Genomic DNA, 22,871 nt, shown 5'->3' on the forward strand with positions numbered 1-22,871 from the left:
AAACCAGTTGTGTAATAAGGAAAATCCAGTGTTACATGAACTCCTAAAAAAAAAAAAAAAAAAGAGGTATAAGCAAGAGATGATATTGTCTCTTGACAGTGATGGTGCACCCCATCTCCATGGGGACAGAGGGTTCTGTGCTCAGGGTGCTTTCAGACGTCATCCCCTGTACTTCATCTGGCTGCTCATTTGTATCCTTTAAAACTGCTATTGTTTGAATGTTTCCCCAGAAAAGCATCTGTTGGAAACTTAATCCCCAATGCAACAATGTTAAGAGATGGGATCTTTGAGAGGTGATTGGATCATCAGAGCTCTGCCTTCATTAATGAACTGATTAAGGCTGCCCTCATTAAGGCTGATCATAAAGCACCTGAGCCTGTGAGTTCGACCTCTTACTCCCTTTAGCGCTCACCATCTCTTGCGCTTCTCACTTCTGCCAGATACAGTCCCTTGATGTTGGAATTCCCATCCTCGACAACCATGAGCCAATTACATTTTTGTTCATTGTAAGTTATCCAGTCTCAGGTGTTCTGTTATAGCGGCATAATTTAAACCAGGGGTCCCTAACTCAAACCAGGGGTCCCTAACTCCCCTGCAGTGGACCAGTACAAGTTTGTGGCTTGTTAGGATCCAGACTACACAGCAGGAGGTGAGGGGTGGGGGAGAGAGCATAAGCATGACAGCCTGAGCTCTGCCTCCAGTCAGATCAGTGGTGGCATTAGGTTCTCATGGGAGCACGAACCCTATTGTAAACTGTGCTGCGAGGGATCTAGGCTGCACGCTCCTTTATAAGATTCTAATGCCTGAGGTGGAATTCTGAGGTGAAACAGTTTCATCCCAAAACCAATCCCCACCCACTTGCGCCACCTGCCCTGGTCAGTGGAAAAATTTTATTCCATGAAACCAGTCCTTGGTGCCAAAATAGGTTGAGGTAAGCTATGATTACTGCTGATTTAAGCTATGACAATAATAAACTGCAATACTGAGTGTGAAAGAAAAATAAAATCTTGGGACCCCAAACTCACAATGCCAAAGGGAAAAGTTAAGTTTGGGAGCTGAGTCATGGAAAAATTGCCTTTCTTTTGTTCCTAAACAAATACCTGCAAAGATAGAAGACCACATATCTCCCCAGGTGGCCTCCCTCACAAATTGCTCACAAGGTAATTCCTTGTGGGCCCCAACATCTTTACCCTAAAACAGAGTTTTGTTGAATTTCCCCCAACAATGTAAATTGACAGCTTATCTTCACAGGTACAGGACAAACACAAGACTAGAAACTATCCCTCCATCCACCCGGAGACAAGTGCATATTTGACTACTGTGTATTTACTTTAGCTTATTTAAAATGCAGATTTACTGAGCACAAGATGAATGCAGAGTTGACTGATTTTTCCCCTTCTGCCTGCTCTTTCCCCTGTAAGTATTGAAGTCCTCAAAACCCTCTCAGGAAAAAGCATGGGCCACAGATGCTAGCGGTTTGTGTCTCTTTTTCCAAGGTGTGTCTTGAAACGGGAGACTGGAGGGACCCATGGATCCCAACCCTGGACCTGGTTCCCCCAGTACAAGCCATGAGCCAGTTGAATCTGAATGCGAAAATGGAATGAGGACTGACAGGAGTCACGCTGACATCAACCCCCATAACATGGGGACAGATCAAGAAAACCACACAGGAAGCTGAGAAACTGCTGGGGCGCCAGGGTTTCACCTTTTGCTGGAACTCAGAAGTACCATCGATGCTTAATGGACTGATGCTTTCTGACTGAGCTCCTCTCTACCCTGAATACAAGAGACCCTAATAGTTAGGCAGGAATATCATCACCCTTATTCAGCATGATGAAGTTGCAGAAGACAGACCTTCATCCGTCTGCAACCCTCAGGATTAAGGGGCCTCTTGTAAAAGGGAAGGGGGAAATATGTAAGAAGCATTCAAACCCCAGCGACTCCATTTTGAATAAGGGCTAAGAAAAATGAAGCTGGATCACCAACCGGCAATTAAAAGCTGCACAGCCTGCAATTGCCTTGCTCAATTAATTTAAAAACAAAAAGGAGGAGATATTGGAGGCCACACGAATGTTTCTTATGATTAGGCACAATTGAAGCCTGCCAGTAACAATTTGAACCTGTGATCAATTAAGCAGCTGACCAATCATTGCATCCTCCTCATTGCTCTTGTTACCCAATAAATATGAAGGGCTGAGAAGCTCAGGCAGCAGTCTTCGCTCACTAGAAGCAGGGAGCTCTTTTATTCTCTTCTCTCTTCTTCCCCATGCTAGCTTTTCCTTAAAATGACTTAGGGTATCTGGCAGATAAAATTTCTAAGCAGCAAAGCATCCAGAGTGACTTGGGTGCTCTTAAAAGCATTCTATTTTAAAAGGGAAACAGAGCACACAAGTTCAGAAAATTTACAGCCCGGCAATGCAGTAGAAAAGAAAAACCTATTTTTTGAGGAGAAACTCAAGCTGGCTGCAGAAATTTGCATAAGTAACAACGAGCCAAGTGTTGATCCCCAAGACAATGGGGAAAATGTCTCCAGGGCATGCCATAGGTCTTCATGGCAGCCCCTCCCATCACAGACCCAGAAGCATAGGAGGAAAAAATGGTTTTGTGGGTCCGGCCCAGGGTCCTCATGCTGTGTGCAGCTTAGGGACTTGGTGCCCTGCGTCCCAGATGCTCCCACTGTTCCTAAAAGGGACCAAGGTACAGCTTGGCCCATGGCTCCAGAGGCTGCAAGCTTTAAACCTTGGCAGTTTCCACATGGTTTTGAGCCTGCAAGTGCACAGAAGTCAAGAATGGAAGTTTGGGAACCTCCACCTAGATTTCAGAAGATGTATGGAAATGCTAGGATGCCCAGGCAAAGTTTGCTGCAGGGCAGGGCCCTCATGGAGAACCTCTGCTAGGGCAGTGTGGAGGGGAAATGTGGGGCTAGAGCCCCCATACAGAGTCCCTACTAGAGCACTGCCTAGTGGAGCGGTGAGAAGACGGCTACCGTGTTCCAGACCCCAAAATGGTAGATCCACCAACAGCTTGCACTGTGCACCTGGAAAAGACACAGACACTCAGGCCACACTGTGAAAGCAGCCAGGAGGGAGCATATACCCTGCAAAGCCACAGAGGGAGAGCTGCCCAAGATATGGGGACCTACCTTTTTTTTTTTTTTTGAGACGGAGTCTCGCTCTGTGGCCCAGGCTGGAGTGCAGTGACCGGATCTCAGCTCACTGCAAGCTCCGCCTCCCGGGTTCACGCCATTCTCCTGCCTCAGCCTCTGGAGTAGCTGGGACTACAGGCGCCCGCCACCTCGCCCGGCTAGTTTTTTGTATTTTTTTAGTAGAGACGGGGTTTCACCATGTTAGCCAGGATGGTCTCGATCTCCTGACCTCGTGATCCGCCCATCTCGGCCTCCCAAAGTGCTGGGATTACAGGCTTGAGCCACCGCGCCCGGCCGGGGACGTACCTTTTGCATCAGCATGAGCTGAATGTGAGACACAGAGTCAAAAGAGATCATCTTGGAGCTTTAGAATTTGACTGCCCCACTGGATTTAGGACTTGCATGGGCCCTATAACTCCTTCGTTTTGGCCAATTTCTCCCGTTTGGAATGGATGTATTTACCCAATACCTGTACCTGCATTGTATGTAGGAAGTAACTAGCCTGGGTTTGATTTTACACGCTAATAGGTGGAAGGGACTTGCCTTGTCTCAGATGAGATTTTGGACTGTGGACTTTTGGGTTAATACTGAAATGAGGAAAGACTTTGGGGGATTGTTGGGAAGGCACGATTGGTTTTGAAATGTGAGGACGTGAGATTTGGAGATATGGTTTGGCTCTGTGTCCCCACCCAAATCTCATCTTGAATTGTACTCCCATAATTCTTACATGTTGTAGGAGGGACCTAGTGGGAGATAATTTGAATCATGGGGGCAGTTTCCTCCACACGGTTCTTGTGGTATTGAATCAGGCTCACAAAATCTGATGATTTTATCTGGGGTTTCTGCTTTTGTATCTTACTCATTTTCTCTTGCCACTGCCATGTAAAAAGTGCCTTTCACCTCCTGCCATGATTCTGAGGCCTCCCCAGCCATGTGGAATTGTAAGTCCAATTAAACTTCTTTTTCTTCCTAGTCTTGAGTATGTCTTTATCAGCAGCGTGAAATTGGACTAATACAGCTGGCTTCATAGATTGAATTGAAAAAAGCTGCCTCCTTTAGTTTCTAAAAGGTATGTGTAAAATTGATGTTATTTCTGAATTATATGTTTGATACAATTCATCAGTGAAGCCTTCTGGAGTTTCCTATATGAGAAGGATTTTGATTACAAATTCAATTTCTACAATCAATATATGGCTGACCACATTATCTATCTCTTCTCAGGTCAGTTTTCATAAGTTTTCCCTCTAAAGGAAATTGTTCATTTCATTTGCTTGTCAAACTTATTGACATGAGATTATCAATATTTATTTTTGAGATCTAGAGTGTGTACTGATGTTCTCTTTTATTCCTGACATTGTTAATGTGTATCTTTTTGTCTTGATCAGTCTGACTAGAAATTTATAAAGTGTACTGATTTTTCCATATAGAACCAATATTTGGGTTCATTAATTTTCTCTTTCTGCTTCAATTTTTGATTTTATTATTATTTCCTTCCTTCTGCATGCTTTGGTTTAATTTGTTCTTCTTTGTTTCTTACAGGAGAAACTAATTTACTAATTTGAGACCTACCTTCTTTCTTAATATAGGCATTTAAGGATATCAGTTTTTCCTTTAGTACTACTTGTTGGGAACAAATGCTCAGTACTGTAAATAAAGATCAGCACTGAGACAAAGGATCTCTCAGCAAGGCAATTGACTTTCTGCAAAAAGGGCACTACTCACGATGGAGCAATGGCGAGTGCACATCTGAACAAAGGAGAGCAGGGGTTTTTATAATCTCTTCATGCAGCTTGTACCTGTAACTGCGTCTTATCTCCATTGGCCAGAGTTGGACCGCACAATCTAAGCTGAACCCAGTTGGCTAACTTGAAAAGTGCAGGAATGTGGTTATACCAGCGGAGAGTGCAGTCTTGGCAGGAGGAGCCATTGCAATAGGAGGGTTAATCTATAGAGTGGGTAGCAGATGTGGAATGTGGTCTCCATAGATAAGGACTGGCGGGAAGTTTGTTTACCGGGGCAGGGGACACAGAGAGTAAGGAAGTCTGACCTTGAAAGCAGGGAACAAAGAGCCAGGACGCTAAGCAAGTTAACCCTTTGAAGAGGAACTCTTTTTATATCTAACACTACTTCAACTGCATCCCATACATTTGATGTGTTGTGTTTCATTATCCTTCAGAAAACAGAAGACTTTCTAATTTCTCTGGTGATTTTCTCTTTGAATAAGTTGTCACTCAGAATTTTGATGTTTAGTTTCCAATACTTGGTATTTTAATGATCGGCCGTCTTAGTCAATCTGAGCAGTTGTAAAAGAATTCCATAGTCTATGTGGCTTGCAAACAACAGAAATCTATTTCTCACAGTTCTGGAGGCTGGGAAGTCAAAGATCAAGGCCTGGGAAGAGTCAGTGTATGGTGACGGCTGCTTCTTGATTCAGGGATGTTGCATTTTCTTGGTGTCCTCACATGGTGGAAGGGGCAAGGAGCAATCTAGGGTCCCTTTTATAAGGGCATTCATATCATTAATGAGGGTTTTGCCTTCATTGCATGATCACTTTCTAATGGTGCCACCTCCAAACACCATCACATTAGAGATTAGGTTTCAATTATGAGTTTAAGGATGACAAAAGCATTCAGTCCCATAGGATCATCTTATTGTTACAGATTTCTAATGTATTTCCTTTATGGCCAGAAAATATATTCTGTATGATTTCAATGTTTTCAAATTTATTGTTTTATGGCCTGAAACACAGTTTCTCCTGGTAAATGTATCATTCATACTTGAGATAATTTGTATTTTTCATTGATGTGCATATGCATATGAGTAAATTAAGTCTGGGTGCTTGATAAATGCTTTTCAATTTTCTATGGCTTTGCTAAATTTTTCTTAGTTTTTGTATTTATAGCTGAAAGAAAGCTTTAAAATATTTAACCATGTTTGTAGACTTCTCCACTTCTCTCCAATTTTTCTTCATGAACTCTGAAGACTTGCTACTGGACCCATTTCTGGTTGCATGTCTTTCTGTTGAATTTACCCTTTTATTATTATGAATTGCCTCTTTTTCTCTCTGATAATATATATTATTTGAAAATCTTTTACTGGTAGTAAAATAAGCATTTCAATCCCCTGTGCTTACTGTTTATATGGTATTGCTTTTTTCATCTTTATCTGTACCTTCATATTGAAATTGCATGTTTTACATGCAGATGTATGTTCGTTGCAGCACTTGCCACAATAGCAAAGACATGGAATCAGCCTAAATGTCCATGAATGGTGAACTGGATAAAGAAAATGTGGCACATATGCACCACAGAACATTATGCAGCCATAAAAAAGAATGAGATCATGTACTTTACAGGAACATGGATGGAGCTAGAGGCCATTATCCTTTGCTAACTAATGCAGGAACAGAAAACCAATTGCCATATGTTCTCACTCATGAGTGGGAGCTAAATGATGAGAATATAAGGACACATAGAGGGGAACAACACATGCCGGGGCCTACTTGAAGGTGAAGGGTGGAACGAGGGGGAGGATCAAGAAAAATAATGAATGGGTGCTAGGTTTAATACCTGGGTGGGTACTAATGGGTACAGAAACTATATGATTATGGGTGGCAGACTACCCAGGTGCCGAGGCAAGAGACTGAAGGCACAAGCTGTTCTAGCATAATAAAGAAAATACTTAAAATAAAAATAGTTATATTAGACATAAAATATAGATATGATTATGTATAAATATTACTAATCGTTAGCTTATAACATTACTCTTTATTCCAATATTATAATAATCTTTGTTCTACAATTATAACCTGGAAAAAAAACAGGCCATACAGAGATAGGAACTGAAGGGACACGGTGAGAAGTGACCAGAAGTCAAGTGTGAGCCCTCTGTCATGCTCAGACAGAGCCACTAGAGGGCTCCCTGGTCTAGCGGTAACGCCAGTGCCTGGGAAGGCACCCATTCCTTAGCAGACCTTGGTCTAGTGGTAGTGCCAGTGCCTGAGAAGGCACCCATTACTTAGCAGATCGGGAAAGGGAGTCTCCCTTTGCCCAGGGGAGTTAGAGAAGACTCTGCCCCACCACCTCTTGTGGAAGGCCTGACATTAGTCAAGCCCGTCCACAGCCATCCGGAGGCCTAAACGTCTCCATGTGATGCTGTGCTTCAGCGGTCACGCTCCTCTTTCACTTTCATGTTCCACCCTGTACACCTGGCTCCGCCTTCTAAATAGCAGTAGCAAAATTAGTGAAAGTACTAAAGTCTTTGAAATACATATAAGAAATAATGACATAAACTGTCCCCTCTCTCTCTCCACCTCGGCTACCGAACAGGGAAGGGGCCCCTGTCTGGTGGACACGTGACTCACGTGATGTTACCTATCACTGGAGATGGCTCACACTCCTTACCCTGCCCCCTTGTCTTGTATCCAATAAATATCAGCTCAGCCTGCATTCGGGGCCACTACCAGTCTCCGTGCCTTAGTGGTAGTGGTCCCACGGGCCCAACTGTCTTTTCTTCTATCTCTTTGTCTTGTGTCTTTATTTCTACGATCTCCGCACACAAAGAGAAAAACCCACAGGCCCTGTAGGGCTGGACCCTACATATGACAAGCTCTCATGATACAAATTTACCTATACAAAAACCTGCACATGTACCCTAGACTAAAAATAAAAGTTAAATTTAAAAAAATAAAGTTCATGTCTTGAAAAGAGCATATGGTTGAGTTATTTTTTTAAATCCAGTTACAGAATCTCTGCCCTTAATTGGAGTGTTGATTTATATAGGTTTTTGTCATTATTGATAGGATAGGTTTTAGGTCTACCATGTTATTTTCTCAGTTTTTCTTCCTCTCTTCCTCATTTCCTGACCAAAGATTTCTCATCAGAAACCAGAGAAACAAAATAAACTAGAATAACATCTTTAAAGTTCTAGAAGAAAAAAAAGGTCAACTAAGAATTCCATATCCAGTACAGATGTCCTTCAAGATAAAGGCAAAATAAGGAGCTATTTCAGGTAAAAGAAAATTAAGAGAATCTGTCACCAGCAGATCTGTACAATAAAAATTGTACTGATAAGGAAGAAAAGAGAGGCGATCCCAAAAAGCACAATTAGAAATGACAAAAGAGATGTCACCACTGACTCTGCAGAAGTAAAAAATAACCGTCAGAAGCTACTATGAACACCTGTATGCACACGAACTAGAATACCTAGAAGAGATAGATAAGTTACTGGAAACATACACCCTCCCAAGACTGAACCAGGAAGAAACTGATTCCTTGAAAGGACCAATAATGAGCTCCAAATTTAAATCTGTAATAAATAGCCTACCAACTAAAAAAAGCCCTCAACCTGATAGATCCACAGCTGAATTCTACCAGATGGATGAAGAAGAGCTGGTACCATTCCTACTGAAACTATTCCAAAAAATTTAAGAGGAGGAACTCCTCCCCAACTCATTCTATGAGGCCAGCATCATCCTGATACCAAAACCTGGCAGAGACAAAACAAAAAAAGAAAACTTCAGGTCAATATGTTTGACGAACATTGATGTAATAATCCTCAACAAAGTACTTGCAAACAAAATCCAGCAGCCCATCAAAAAGCTAATCCACCATGATCAAGTAGGCTTCATATCCAGGATGCAAGATTGGCTCAACACATGCAAATCAATAAATGTGATTCATCACATACATCGAACTAAAGACAAAAACCATATGAATTTCTTAATAGATCCAGAAAAGCCTTTTGATAAAATTCAACATTCCTTTATGTTAAAAATGCTCAATAAACTAGGTATTGAAGGAACATACCTCAAAATAATAAGAGACATCTATGACAAACCAACAGCCAACATCATACCAAATGGGGGAAGCATTCCCCTTGAAACCTAGCACAAGACAAAGATGGCGTCTCACCACTCCTATTCAACAGAGTATAGAAAGTCCTGGCCAGAGCAATAAGGCAAGAGAAAGAATAAAGGGCATCTAAATAAAAAGAGGGGAAGACAAACTACCCCTGTTTGTAGACCATTACCAGTGAATGTTCCCTTAAGGCCCATGGGCTCTTCTATCAGCTCGTGGTGAATGCTGCTTACTAGTCTTTAATGGATTAAAGTGTATAAGGTGTTTCACTTATGTGTTAGTCTGTTTTCACACTGCTGGTAAAGACATACCTGAGACTGGGCAATTTACAAAAGAAAGAGGTTTAATGGACTTAATGGTTCTACATGGCTGGGGAGACCTCACAATCATGGTGGAAAGCAAGGAGGGGCAAGTCACATCTTGTGTGGATGGCAGCAGGCAAGGAGAGAGAGCTCGTGTAGGAAAACTCCCATTTTTTAAAAACCATCAGCTCTCATGAGACTCATTCGCTATCATGAGAACAGTGCAGGAAAGACCCATCCAATAATTCAATCACTTCCCACTAGGTTCCTCCCATGACAGGTGGGAATTGTGGGAGTTAAAGAATGGGAGGGAGGAAAAAGTAGGGGTGTCATCTTCCTTCAGAGAAAGGGTGAATCTGGTTTGGGAGTGGCTGAGGAGGGAGAAGTCCTCAGGGAATGAAAAGCAGCACTCTGCACCCAGTGGCGCATTTACTGGTTTCTCTCTTTTCTCCAGAGCACCAGCCTACAAAGCCTGGATCAACACCCGGTTGGGACAGAAGACCACCAGGGCACCGTGCAGCTGGGATTTCAGTCTCTGGTGTCAGTTCTTGGGTCCACTGGCTCCACTGGATTCAACTCCCTACCCGGGTCTCACCAGCACTTTCCTTCTTGATGCCTCAGTTTCCTCATATATTAAATGGGGGAAACTAAGAGCACCTATTTCTTGTGGTCAGGGATTGACAAGTGTTAGTTGCTATGAGGTGTGTGCAGCTGTGCCATATTATTTGGTATTATTATTTTTGTTGTTTTATTATCTTATCTTTTAATGTATTGTATGTACAGTAATTACGTGCACAAAAGCACATATGTGCCTTTAAACACATTGTATAAAACTTTATGTGCATAAAAACTTTATGAGTGTGTATCTTGGTGATGGCTCCTTCTGGAAAGCCTGGGACCAGCCTTTTTGGCACCTTGAGGTCCCCTTACACCTGTCACACTGTTATAAATTACCCCATGTCTACTATGTCTGCGTAATTTTATACTGTGGATTTTTACTCTTCAAATAGACATTTCTGGCCTGTGCTTTATTTCATGCATCTGGGAAGAGTAGAGTACAAGGTTCAGGGGAAAAGGAGAGGTCTGTCTCAATGCCTTGACACAGCACGAAGAAATCGCTCCCTCTTCCTGCCTCTCCCTGCCAGTTCCCAGTGATTGACAGATTCACAGCAAAACAGAAAGGGAAGGGTTGGGGGGATGGGGGGGCACATCTGGGGCCAACATTCAGGAGCTGACTCTGGGGAAGCATCTGCCCTGAAGAGTTGGATCCTTCACGTGATGATGTTGAGCTGAAGTGTAGTATCAGGGTGGTGAGAGAGGGCTTTGAGGTTCCCTGGTATCGAAGAATAGGGGTCAGTCTGCTTCCGGGGTGAAGTGACTGCTGGAAACATGCGAACCAAATTGATGAAGAATAAATGAATGAGGAATGTGGATGAGTAAACCAAGCATCAGCAGTTTCTGCCATCAGTTCAGACTGATTGGGGTGGGGAAGTGGGGAGATGGATATTCCCCACCCTGCTGCTCAATCCTTCCTGACTGCTGGGTACACCAAAATCTCAGAAATCACCACTAAAGAATTAATTCAGGTAACCAAACACCTCCTGCCCCCTAAAAACCTTGAAATAAAAAATATTTTTTAAAAAACGTGGCCAGGCACGATGGCTCACGCCTGTAATCCAGGCACTTTGGGAGGCCGAGGCGGGCAGATCACGAGGTCAGGAGTTCAAGACCAGCCTGATCAACATGGTGAAACCCCGTCTCTACTAAAAATACAAAAATTAGCTGGGCATGGTGGTACTTGTCTGTAATCCCAGCTACTCAGGAGGCTGAGGCAGCAGAATTGCTTGAACCTGGGAGGCGGAGTTTTCAGTGAGCCAAAATCGCACCACTGCATTCCAGCCTAGATGACAAAGCAAGACTCTATCTCAAAAAAAAAAAAAAAGTAATGATATTGGACATCCTTATTTTGTCCCCAACACAGAGGATTTTTCAATATTTTTCTCATTAATTTTGACTTTAGATAGAGGTATTTCTTTTTTATAAATAATTTTATTAGCTTAAGGAAGTTTTCTTTTATTTCTGGTTTACTAAGTTTTTATAATGAATGGTTGTTTAACTTTATCAAATGATTTTCATGCATCTGTTGACATAACTGCATGTTTTTCTACCTTTTTCTATTCTGTGGTAAATTACTCTGATTTTTTAAAGTCACATTTCTCTTATAAATTCCATTCAGTCCCATTGTACATTATCCTCTCCATGTATTACTTGTTTCTATTTACTAATATTTTAGATGGAATTTTGGTGGCTGTGTTCATCAGATCATGTAGATGGTGGGTTTTTTGTTTTTTTGTTTTTGTTTTTTGTAATGTCATTGTCATGTTTAAGTTCTTCTCTGGGCTATGTTGCCTTATAAAATTAGTTGGAAGGTGTTGACTCTTTTTTTTATTATCTAAAAGAATATATGACAGTCTGCCCTCCATGTCTGTGTGTTTCATATCTGTGAATTCAACCTGAGGATTGAAAGTGTTATGTTGCTGCTGAGGTATACTATGTAGCTAGTACTACCTACAGTGGTTACATCTGTACTGAAGATAAATATTCTTTTTCTTGTCATTATTTCCTAAATATAGTATAACAACTCTTTGCAAATAATTTACATTGAATTAGGTATTAGTAATCTAGAGATGATTTAAAGTATATGGGAGGATGTGCATAGGTAATAAGGAAATACTAGACCATTTTATACATGGGACCTGAGCATTCATAGATTTTGGTATCCACAGGGGCCCTAGAACCCATCCCAAAAGGATACCAAGAGATGACTGAATAAGACTGACTTTTAAAAAAAAAAGTTTTTGAAAGAATTGGCAGGGGAAAAAATGTGGGCAAAGAGCTTTTTTGGTGGGAAGGAATTTAATTAGAATTCCATTTCTTAATGGATGGAGGATTACTTATATTTTCTATTCAGTTTTCTGTTGGCTTGTTCAATTGTCATTTTTAAGAACTCATTTAATTGCACCTAAATTTTAAAAGGCATTGTCATGAAGTTGTGTCTAATATTCTCTTATTTTCGTTTTAATAAAATATATGGTTTTATGTTGTCCCTTATAGTGTTCATTTCTGTTTTCACTCTTTTTATGATTGATCTTTCCGGGGATTTTGAAATAGTCTGCCCATCTTTTCCTCTGTTTTCCTTAACATATTAATATAAATACTTTGAGAATCTTCTTGCTTGCTGGCTTCAATATCTACATCAACTCTTAGCCTGATTTTATCTCTACTTGTTGCATTTTCTCTGCTGCTTGGCAGGCCACATATTCTGGATGATGTGTTATAGAGGTTCTGGATTTTGCCATCTTCTTCCACAGACTGCTAACAATTTGATAGTTCATTAATTACAAAAGAATTACCTTTAGTAAAAATTGGACCCACTTTGATTCTGCTTAGGCTTGATTTTAGACTTTGCTATTTCAGTGTGGTACTTATTCCAGGGCCACGGCCCTCACTCATAAGTGCTTCACCTTCCTGATGTCTCAACCCAGGTTTGGCTGGGATAAAGTTCCAACATCTCCTCACACTATGAAGCCTTTGGCATTTCTACGTAGTACGCAATCCCAAAGCAGCTGTTCTCTGGTGGGCTTGGTAGAGTATCACCTGGAGCATATGCAGCTTCGGAGTGCAGATTTTGGGAGTTTCTTCTCTGTGGCTCCCTCTTTCAGCAGCCTATCCCTAAATCCCAGTCAAGGTGCCAGGTCTGAACTCTGATCTCTGATTCATTTGCTAATGAGATTGATTCTCTCTGCTTGGGTTCCATTTCCCTTCATTGTATTTTGAAAAAAAAAAAATCCTTTTAGAAAGAAAGCTGATGAGGATGTGAGTCTCTCAGGGATTCCATTCTCTGAAGGGTGATAGTCCTGCTCTGGCTGCTGTTTTGTGGCTGCACAACTGCAATGTATGTTTTGTGTGGCTTTTATACTTGTTTACAGTGGGAGAATGAGTTTTAAATGAGCTATTCTCTCACAGTTCAAGCCAGAAGACCTCTAATCCTTCAATAGTCATTGCATTTGAAAATCTGAATGGGGTAATTTGACAATTCACAGGAAAAGGTAATATGTTATACCTTAGTGCCCAGTTGAAACCTCAATGTCATCTTTAACAACCTTATGCACACAAAATACACACACACACACACACACACACACACCCCACTGCGTTATACAGTCATGCACCGCATAATGATGTTTCTGTCAATGATGGATCACATATACGACTGTCGTCCTATTAAACGGAGCTGAAAAATTCCTATCACCTAGTGACATTGTAGCCATTGTAATGTCGTAACACAGTGCATTAATCATGTGTTTGTGGTGATGCTGATGTAAATAAACCTACTGCACTGCCAATCCTATAAAAGTCTACCACATACAGTTAAACACAGTATGTAATACTTGATGATAATAAATATGTTACTGGTTTATGTATTTACTAAACTTTTTATGGTGATTTTAGAGTGTGCTCTAATTATTTTTTAAGTTAAATTAAGACAGCCTCAGGCAGGTCCTTTAGGAGATATTCCAGAAGAAGGCATTGTTATCATAGGAGATGACAGCTCCATGCTTGTTATTACCTGTAAAAATCTTCCAGTGGGACAAGATGTGAAGGCTGAAGACGGTGATATTGTTGATCCTGACCCTGTGTCAGTCTAGGCTAAGGTATGTCTTTGTTTTTACCAAAAAAGATTACAAGGTTAAAAAACTAAGTAGAAATAATTTCTAGAATGAGAATATAAGGAAAAATATTTTTGTATAGCTTAATAATGTGTTGGTGTTTTAAGCTAAGTGCTATTACAAAATAGTTGAAAAATTTTAAAAATTAAGGTTTGTAAATATAAAAAAGTTCAAGACCTGAACTCAGCTCTGGATCAAGTGGATCTGATAGACATCTACAGAGTTTTCCACCCAAAAACAACAGAATATACATTCTTCTCATTGCTACACAGCACCTCCTCTAAAATTGGTCACATAATCAAAAGTAAAACATTCCTCAGCAAATGCAAAAGAACTGAAATCATAATAAACAGTCTCTCAGACCACAGCACAATCAAATTAGAAACCAAGAGTAAGAAATTCACTCAAAGCCATACAACTACATGGAAATTGAACAACCTGCTCCTGAATGACTCTTGGGTAAATTATTAAATTAAGGCAGAAATCAAGAAGTTATTTGAAGCTAATGAGAATGAAGAGACAATGTATCAGAATCTTTGGGACACAGCTACAGCAGTGTCAAGTGGGAAATTTATAGCACTAAATGCCTATATCAAAACACCAGAAAAATCTCAAGTTAACAATCTAATATCACAACTAAAAGAACTAGAGAACCAAAAACAAACCCCAAAGCTAGCAGAAGACAAGAAATAACCAAGATCAGAGCTGAACTGAAGGAGAGCAAGACACACAAAACCCTTCAAACAGTATAGTATTCCATGGTGTATATGTACCACATTTTCTTTATCCAGTCTATCATTGATGGGCATTTAGGTTGATTCCATGTCTTTGCTATTGTGAATAGTGCTGCAATGAACATATGCGTGTATGTATCTTTATAATAGAATGATTTATATTCCTTTGGGTATGTATCCAGTAATGAGATTGCTGGGTCAATTTCTGACTCTAGGTTTTTGAGGAATCACCACACAGTCTTCCACAGTGGTTGAATAAATTTACATTTCCACCCACAGTGTGAAAGCATTGCTTTTTCTCTGCAACTTCACCAGCATCTGTTGTTTCTTGACTTATTAATAGCCACTCTGGTATCTCATTGTGGTTTTGATTTGCATTTCTCTAATTATCAGTGATGTTCAACTTTTCTCATATGTTTGTTGGCTGCATGTATGTCTTTTTTTGAGAGGTGTCTGCTCATGTCCTTTGCCCATTTTTTAACAGGGTTGTTTTTTTTCTTGTAAGGATCTTAGCTCCTTGCCAGCAATGGAACAAAACTAGATGGAGAATGACTTCAATGAGTTAACAGAAGTAGGCTTCAGAAGGTCAGTAATAACAAACTTCTCCAAGCTAAAGTAGGATGTTTGAATCCATTGAAAGGAAGCTAAAAACCTTGAAAAAAGCTTAGACAAATGGCTAACTAGAATGAACAGCGTAGAGAACACCTTAAACGACCTGATGGAGCTGAAAACCATGGCACAAGAACTACGTGATGTATGCACAAGCTTCAGTAGCCAATTCGATCAAGTAGAAGAAGGGGTATCAGTGATTGAAGATCAAATGAATGAAATGAATGGATAAGAGAAGTTTAGAGAAAAAATAATAAAAAGAAATAAATAAAGACTCCAAGAAATATGGGACGATGTGAAAAGACCAAATCTACATTTGACTGATGTACCTGAAAGTGATGAGGAGAATGGAACCAAGTTGGAAAACACTCTTTGGGATGTATCCAGGAGAACTTCCCCTACTTAACAAGGCAGGCCAACATGCAAATTTAGGAAATACAGAGAACACCACAAAGATACTCCTCCAGAAGAGCAAACCCAAGACATAATTGTCAGATTCACCAAGGTGGAAATGAAGTAAAAAATGTTAAGGGCAGCCAGAGAGAAAGGCTGGGATACCCACAAAGGGAAGCCATCAGACTAACAGTGGATCTGTCAGCAGAAACTCTACAAGCCAGAAGAGAGTGGGGACCAATATTCAACATTCTTATTTATTTATTTATTTATTTATTTATTTATTTATTTATTGAGATGGAGCCTTGCTCTGTCGCCCAGGCTGGAGTGCAGTGCCTCAATCTTGGCTCACTGCAACCTCTGTCTCCAGGGTTAAAACAATTCTCTTCCTCAGCCTCCCAAGTATCTGGGATTACAGGCGTCAGTCACTAGACCTGGCTAATTTTTGTATTTTTAGTAGAAACAGGGTTTCACCATCTTGGCCATGCTAGTCTTGAACTCCTGACCTCATGATCCACCCACCTCGGCCTCCCAAAGTGCTGGGATTACAGGCGTGAGCCACCATGCCCAGCCTCAAAATTTTTAAAGAAAAGAATTTTCAACCAAGATTTTCATAACCAGCCAAACTAAGCTTCATAAGGGAAGGAGAAATAAAATCCTTTACAGACAAGCAAATGCTGAGAGATTTTATCACCACTAGGCCTGCCCTACAAGAGCTCCTGAAGGAAGCACTAAACATGGAAAGGAACAACAGATACTAGCCACCGCAAAAACATGCCAAATTGTAAAGACCGTTGATGCTAGGAAGAAACCGCATCAATTAATGGGCAAAATAATCAGATAACCTCATAATGACAGGATCAAATTCACACATAACAATATCAGCCTGAAATGTAAATGGGCTAAATGCCCCAATTAAAAGACATAGACTGGCAAATTGAATAAAGAGTCAAGACCCATCAGTGTGGTGTATTTGGGAGACCCATCTCATGTGCAGAGACACACATAGGCTCAAAATAAAGGGATGGAGGAAGACTACCAAAGAAATGGAAAATAAAAAAAGCAGCAGTTGCAATCCTAGTCTCTGGTAAACAGACTTTAAACCAACAAAGATCAAAAAAGACAAAGAAGGCCGTTACATAATGGTAAAGTGATCAATTCAACAAGAGGAGCTAACTATCCTAAATATATACGCACCCAATACAAGAGCACTCAGATTCATAAGGCAAGTCCTTAGAGACCTACAAAGAGACTTAGACTCCCACACAGTAATAATGGGAAACTTGAACACCTCACTGTCGATATTAGACAGATCAACAAGACAGAAGGTTAACAAGGATATCCAGAACTTGAACTCAGCTCTGCACCAAGCACACCTAATAGACATCTACAGAACTCTCTACCCCAAATCAACAGAATATACATTCTTCTCAGCACCACATCGCACTTATTCCAAAATTAACCACATAGTTGGAAGTAAAGCACCCTCGGCAAATGTAAAAGAACAGAAATCACAACAAATTGTCTCTCAGACCACGGTGCAATCAAATTAGAACTCAGGATTAAGAAACTCACTCAAAACTGCACAACTATGTGGAAACTGAACAACCTGCTCCTGAATGACTACTGGGTACATAATGAAATGAAGGCAGAAATAAAGATGTTCTTTGAAACCAATGAGAACAAAGACACAACGTACCAGAATCTCTGGGACACATTTAAAGCAGTGTATAGAGGGAAATTTATAGCACTACATGCCCACAAGAGAACGTCGCAAAGATCTAAAACCGACACCCTGACATCACAACTAAAAGAACTAGAGAAGCAAGAGCAAACAAATTCAAAAGCTAGCAGAAGGCAAGAAATAACTAAGATCAGAGCAGAACTGAAGGGGATAGAGACACAAAAAAACTTTGAAAAAATCAATGAATCCAGGAGCTGGGTTTTTGAAAAGATAAAATAGACTGCTAGCAATACTAATAAAGAAGAAAAGAGACAAGAATCAAATAGACGCAATAAAAAAATGATAAAGGGGGTATTACCACCAATCCCACAAAAATACAAACTACCATCAGAGAATACTATAAACACCTCTATGCAAATAAACGAGAAAATCTACAAGAAATGGATAAATTCCTGGACACATACATCCTCCCAAGGCTAAACCAGGAGAAGTTGAATCTCTGAATAGACCAATAACAGGCTTCGAAATTGAGGCAATAATTAATAGCCTACCAACCAAAAAAAGTCCAGGACCAGACGGATTCACAGCCGAATTCTACCAGAGGTACAAAGAGGAGCTGGTACCATTCCTTCTGAAACTATTCCAATCAATAGAAAAAGAGGGAATCCTCCCTAACTCATTTTATGAGGCCAGCATCATTCTGATACCAAAGCCTGGCAGAGACACAACAAAAAAGGGAATTTTAGACCAACATCCCTAATGAACATCGATGCGAAAATCCTCAATAAAATACTGACAAACCGAATCCAGCAGCACATCAAAAAGCTTATCCACCACGATCAAGTTGGCTTCACCCCTGGGGTGCAAGGCTGGTTCAACATATGCAAATCAATAAACGTAATCCATCACATAAACAGAACCAATGACAAAAACCACATCGTTATCTCAATAGATACAGAAAAGGTCTTGTACAGCCCTTCATGCTAAAAACCTCAAAAAACTAGGTACTGGTGGGACGTATTTCAAAATAATAAGAACTATTTATGACAAATCCACAGCCAATATCATACTGAATGGGCAAAAACTGGAAGCATTCACTTTGAAAACTGGCACAAGACAGGGATGCCCTCTCCACTACTCCTATTCAACATAGTGTTGGAAGTTCTGGCCAGGGCAATCAGGCAAGAGAAAGAAATAAAGGGTATTCAATCAGGAAAAGAGGAAGTCAAATTGTCCCTGTTTGCAGATGACATGATTATATATTTAGAAAACCCCATCGTCTCAGCCCAAAATCTACTTCAGCTGATAAGCAACTTCAGCAAAGTCTCAGGATGTAAAAATCAATGTGCAAAAATCACAAGCATTCCTATACACCAATAACAAACACAGAGCCAAATCTTGAGTGGACTTCCATTCACAATTGCTTCAAAGAGAATAAAATACCCAGCAATCCAACTTACAAGGGATGTGAAGGACCTTTTCAAGGAGAACTACAAACCACTGCTCAATGAAATGAAAGAGGACACAAACAAATGGAAGAACATTCCATGCTCATGGATAGGAAGAATCAATATGGTGAAAATGGCCATACTGCCCAAGGTAATTTATAGGTTCAATGCCAACCCCATCAAGCTACCAATGACTTTCCTCACAGAATTGCAAAAACTACTTTAAAGTTCATATGGAACCAAAAAAGAGCCCACATTGCCAAGACAATCCTAAGCAAAAAGAACAAAGCTGGAGGCATCACGCTACCTGACTTCAAACTATACTATAAGACTACAATAACCAAAACAGCATGGTACTGGTACCAAAACAGAGATATAGACCAATGGAACAAAACAAAGGCCTCAGAAATAACACCACCATCTACAACCATCTGATCTTTGACACACCTGACAAAAACAAGAAATGGGGAAAGGATTCCCTATTTAATAAATGGTTCTAGGAAAACTGGCTAGCCATATGTAGAAAGTTGAAACTGCATCCCTTCCTTACATCTTATACAAAAATTAATTCAAGATGGATTAAAGACTTAAATGTTAGACCTAAAACCATAAAAATCCTAGAAGAAAGCCTAGGCAATAACATTCAGGACATAGGCATGTGCAAGGACTTCATGACTAAAACACCAAAAGCAATGACAACAAAAGCCAAAATAGACAAATGGGATCTAATTAAACTAAAGAGCTTCTGCACAGCAAAAGAAACTAACATCAGAGTGAACAGGCAACCTACAAAATGGGAGAAAATTTTTGCAATCTACCCATCTGACAAAAGGCTAATATCCAGAATCTACAAATAACTTAAACAAATTTACAAGAAAAAATCAAACAACCCCATCAAAAAGTGGGCCAAGGATATGAACAGATACTTTTCTAAAGAAGACATTTATGCAGCCAACAGACACAGTGAAAAAATGCTCATCATTACCAGTCACCAGAGAAATGCAAATCAAAATCACAATGAGATACCATCTCACACCAGTTAGAATGGCAATCACTAAAAAGTCAGGAAACAACAGGTGCTGGAGAGGATGTGGAGAAATAGGAACGCTATTACACTGTTGGTGGGAGTGTAAACTAGTTCAACCATTGGGAAGACAGTGTGGCAATTGCTCAAGGACCTAATACTAGAAATACCACTTGACCCAGTGATCCCATTACTGGGTATATACCCAAAGGATTATAAATCATGCTACTATAAAGACACACGCACACGTATGTTTATTGTGGCACTATTCACAATAGTAAAGGCTTGGAACCAACCCAAATGTCCATCAATGATAGACTGGATTAAGAAAACGTGGCACATATACACCATGGAATACTATGCAGCCATAAAAAAGGATGAGTTCATGTCCTTTATAGGGACATGGATGAAGCTGGAAACCATCATTCTCAGCAAACTATCACAACGACAGAAAACCAAACACTGCATGTTCTTACTTATAGGTGGGAATTGAACAATGAGAACAATTGGACACAGGGTGGGGGACATCACACACTCAGGCCTGTCATGGGGTGGGGGGAGGGAGGAGGGATAGCATTAGGAGATCTGTAATGTAACGTAAATGAGGAGTTAATGGGTGCAGCACACCAACATGGCACATGTATACATACGTAACAAACCTGCACGTTGTGCACATGTACCCTAAAGCTCAAAGTATCATAATAATAATAATAAAATTCCTGGCAGGCTTTGTAAAAACAGGAATTACCAAGGTGATTTTTCAATTTATACGGAAATCTGAAGGATTTTGAATCGCTGCAATAATTTTTTAAAAAGAAGAAACCTGGAAAATCCACACTACCTGATTACAAGATTTACCATAAAGCTCCAGTAATCAAAGCTGTATTATTGTCATAAGGATAGCCATGAATCAGTGGAATAGAATAAGGAGTGCTTGAATAAAACCACACATATATGTCTTTAAAAAATGCTTCAAGGGAAACACGTCGTGTTTGCAGCAAGTGGTGTTGGGAAAAAAGACAAGAAAAAGAAGGAACACCATAACCAAAAACTCACTTGATAAAAATCATATATATAAACATAAGAGCTAAAGTTGCTAGCCTTCTAAAACAGTGCTACCCAATAGGCTATAATCTGAGTCACAAATGTGAGCCACATCAGTAATCTTTAATTTTCTATTAGCCACATTTTAAAAAGTAATCAGTGAAATTAATTTTAACAATATGTTTTCTTTAACCCAATACATCCAAAATATAATTTTAGCATGGAATCAATATAAAAGATTATTGGCAGATTTAACCTTTTTTTTTCCCTACTTAGTCCTTCTTGAAAGTATTTCCTTTGAGCCTCCAGGGCTTAGAAATTCCTTAATTTTACATCCTGCCATGTCAAGATTTTCTTCCAGCTCCAGGGATTCTAGGAAATGTACATCAGTACATTTACATTTCCAACTCTGGGTGCAGGAAAGAAAGAGTACAGAGACACAGTAGGGGCTGGGACGCACCTTAGTCTCCTCCTCTCCCAGTCTTCCTCCACACACCAGGCCCCTCACCCTGCTGGCAACCTAAGGGTTTCATGAAGTGCCAGGCACTGGTAGGAAGTGGTCAGGAGACACACAAACCGTGATCTCCGCAACCCGCCTCAGGAAGTCCTTCTGAAACCTACCCAGCCCCATTCCTGCTGCAGCCTGGGTGCTTTCCCCGGCGGAGCTCCACGTCTGCAGAGGATAATTTTAGAACATCCTTCCTCCCAGTAACCCAGGGCTCCCTCCTTCATCTGCTTCAGGTCTCAGCTCGCAGGGTGCCTCTCGGGAAATCTCACCCAGATGATAATAACTTAAAATTGCACCCGGCTCCTTTCATCTTCCATGCCTTGCTTTTCTCTTAATCATCCTTTACTTTCGGACACCCCTGTACTTGACTTCGGTGGCTTTTTATTGGCCATGTCTTTCAACTGAACGTAAATTCCTTCAAGGCGGCGATTTTTGCCTGTTTGGATTTGACCCAAGCGCCTGACGAAAAGTACATTCTCAGCAAACAGCTAAGGGCAGAATAAATCTAGAGACCAAGACCTCTTAAAGTTGAGTCTGGAACTGACAGGTCGGTATGTGATTTTTGAGGTCCACAGGGGAGGGGTGGGGGGAGTCTTACCCAGGGCGGCGAGTGCAGCCTCAGTGGCAGAAATCCCAGCGCGCCCCCTCCTGCTGCAGACCCCGCTCCTCCTGCGAGGCCCCAGACGAAGCCCGACCACCCAGATGCCTGCGCAGCCTCCTGGCAGAGGTCGCGGGGCGCTTCTGCGAGGGAGTCTGGGCCAAAGCGCCAAAATCCGCCGCTGTCGTTCAGTCGCAGCCTGTTTGGGTCTGGGGAGCCTCTCCTGGTCGGTGACCGTCTCGGACAATCGACGGGACTAGAAATTAGATTTGGGTACAGAATCAAGGACCTTTAATCACGGAGTGGAGATGGCAGGGGACCAGGCCTAAGGGATGTAGACAGCAAGTCCTGTCTGCTTAGGTCGCAAAGGGGAAGAAGAGGCGGGACGCCGGGGTCCTGGACTTGGTATGGGAAGGGGCCACTCTCCAGGCTCCAAGAGGGCATGGGTTCCGATGCCTGTGCACTGCAGGTCCCGGGAGTCGGGGAGGGGCCGCCCTCCGGTTCCCCAGGGATTGGGGGCAAATGCTCCGCCTAGTCTGATCCCAGACATCCTTGTAACCCAATATACTTACAGCTCCGACGCCAGGTCCTTCCCGGGTCCCTCCAAATGAGGGTTGGAGAATCAACTGGTGGATTTCGGAGAGGAGGAACCTATATATAGATAACCTCCTTCTTTGCTCTGCTTCACAGATAGCCTATGAAAAAAATGGTGTACATCTGTGAGAGCAACTGACTGCTAAAGATCATGAAGTCTTTAACGAATAATTACAGCTAGTGAAAACTCAGAAGAAATA

Source organism: Piliocolobus tephrosceles, chromosome 5 (genome assembly GCF_002776525.5).
Source record: "Piliocolobus tephrosceles isolate RC106 chromosome 5, ASM277652v3, whole genome shotgun sequence".
In the NCBI taxonomy this organism is placed as follows: domain Eukaryota; kingdom Metazoa; phylum Chordata; class Mammalia; order Primates; family Cercopithecidae; genus Piliocolobus; species Piliocolobus tephrosceles.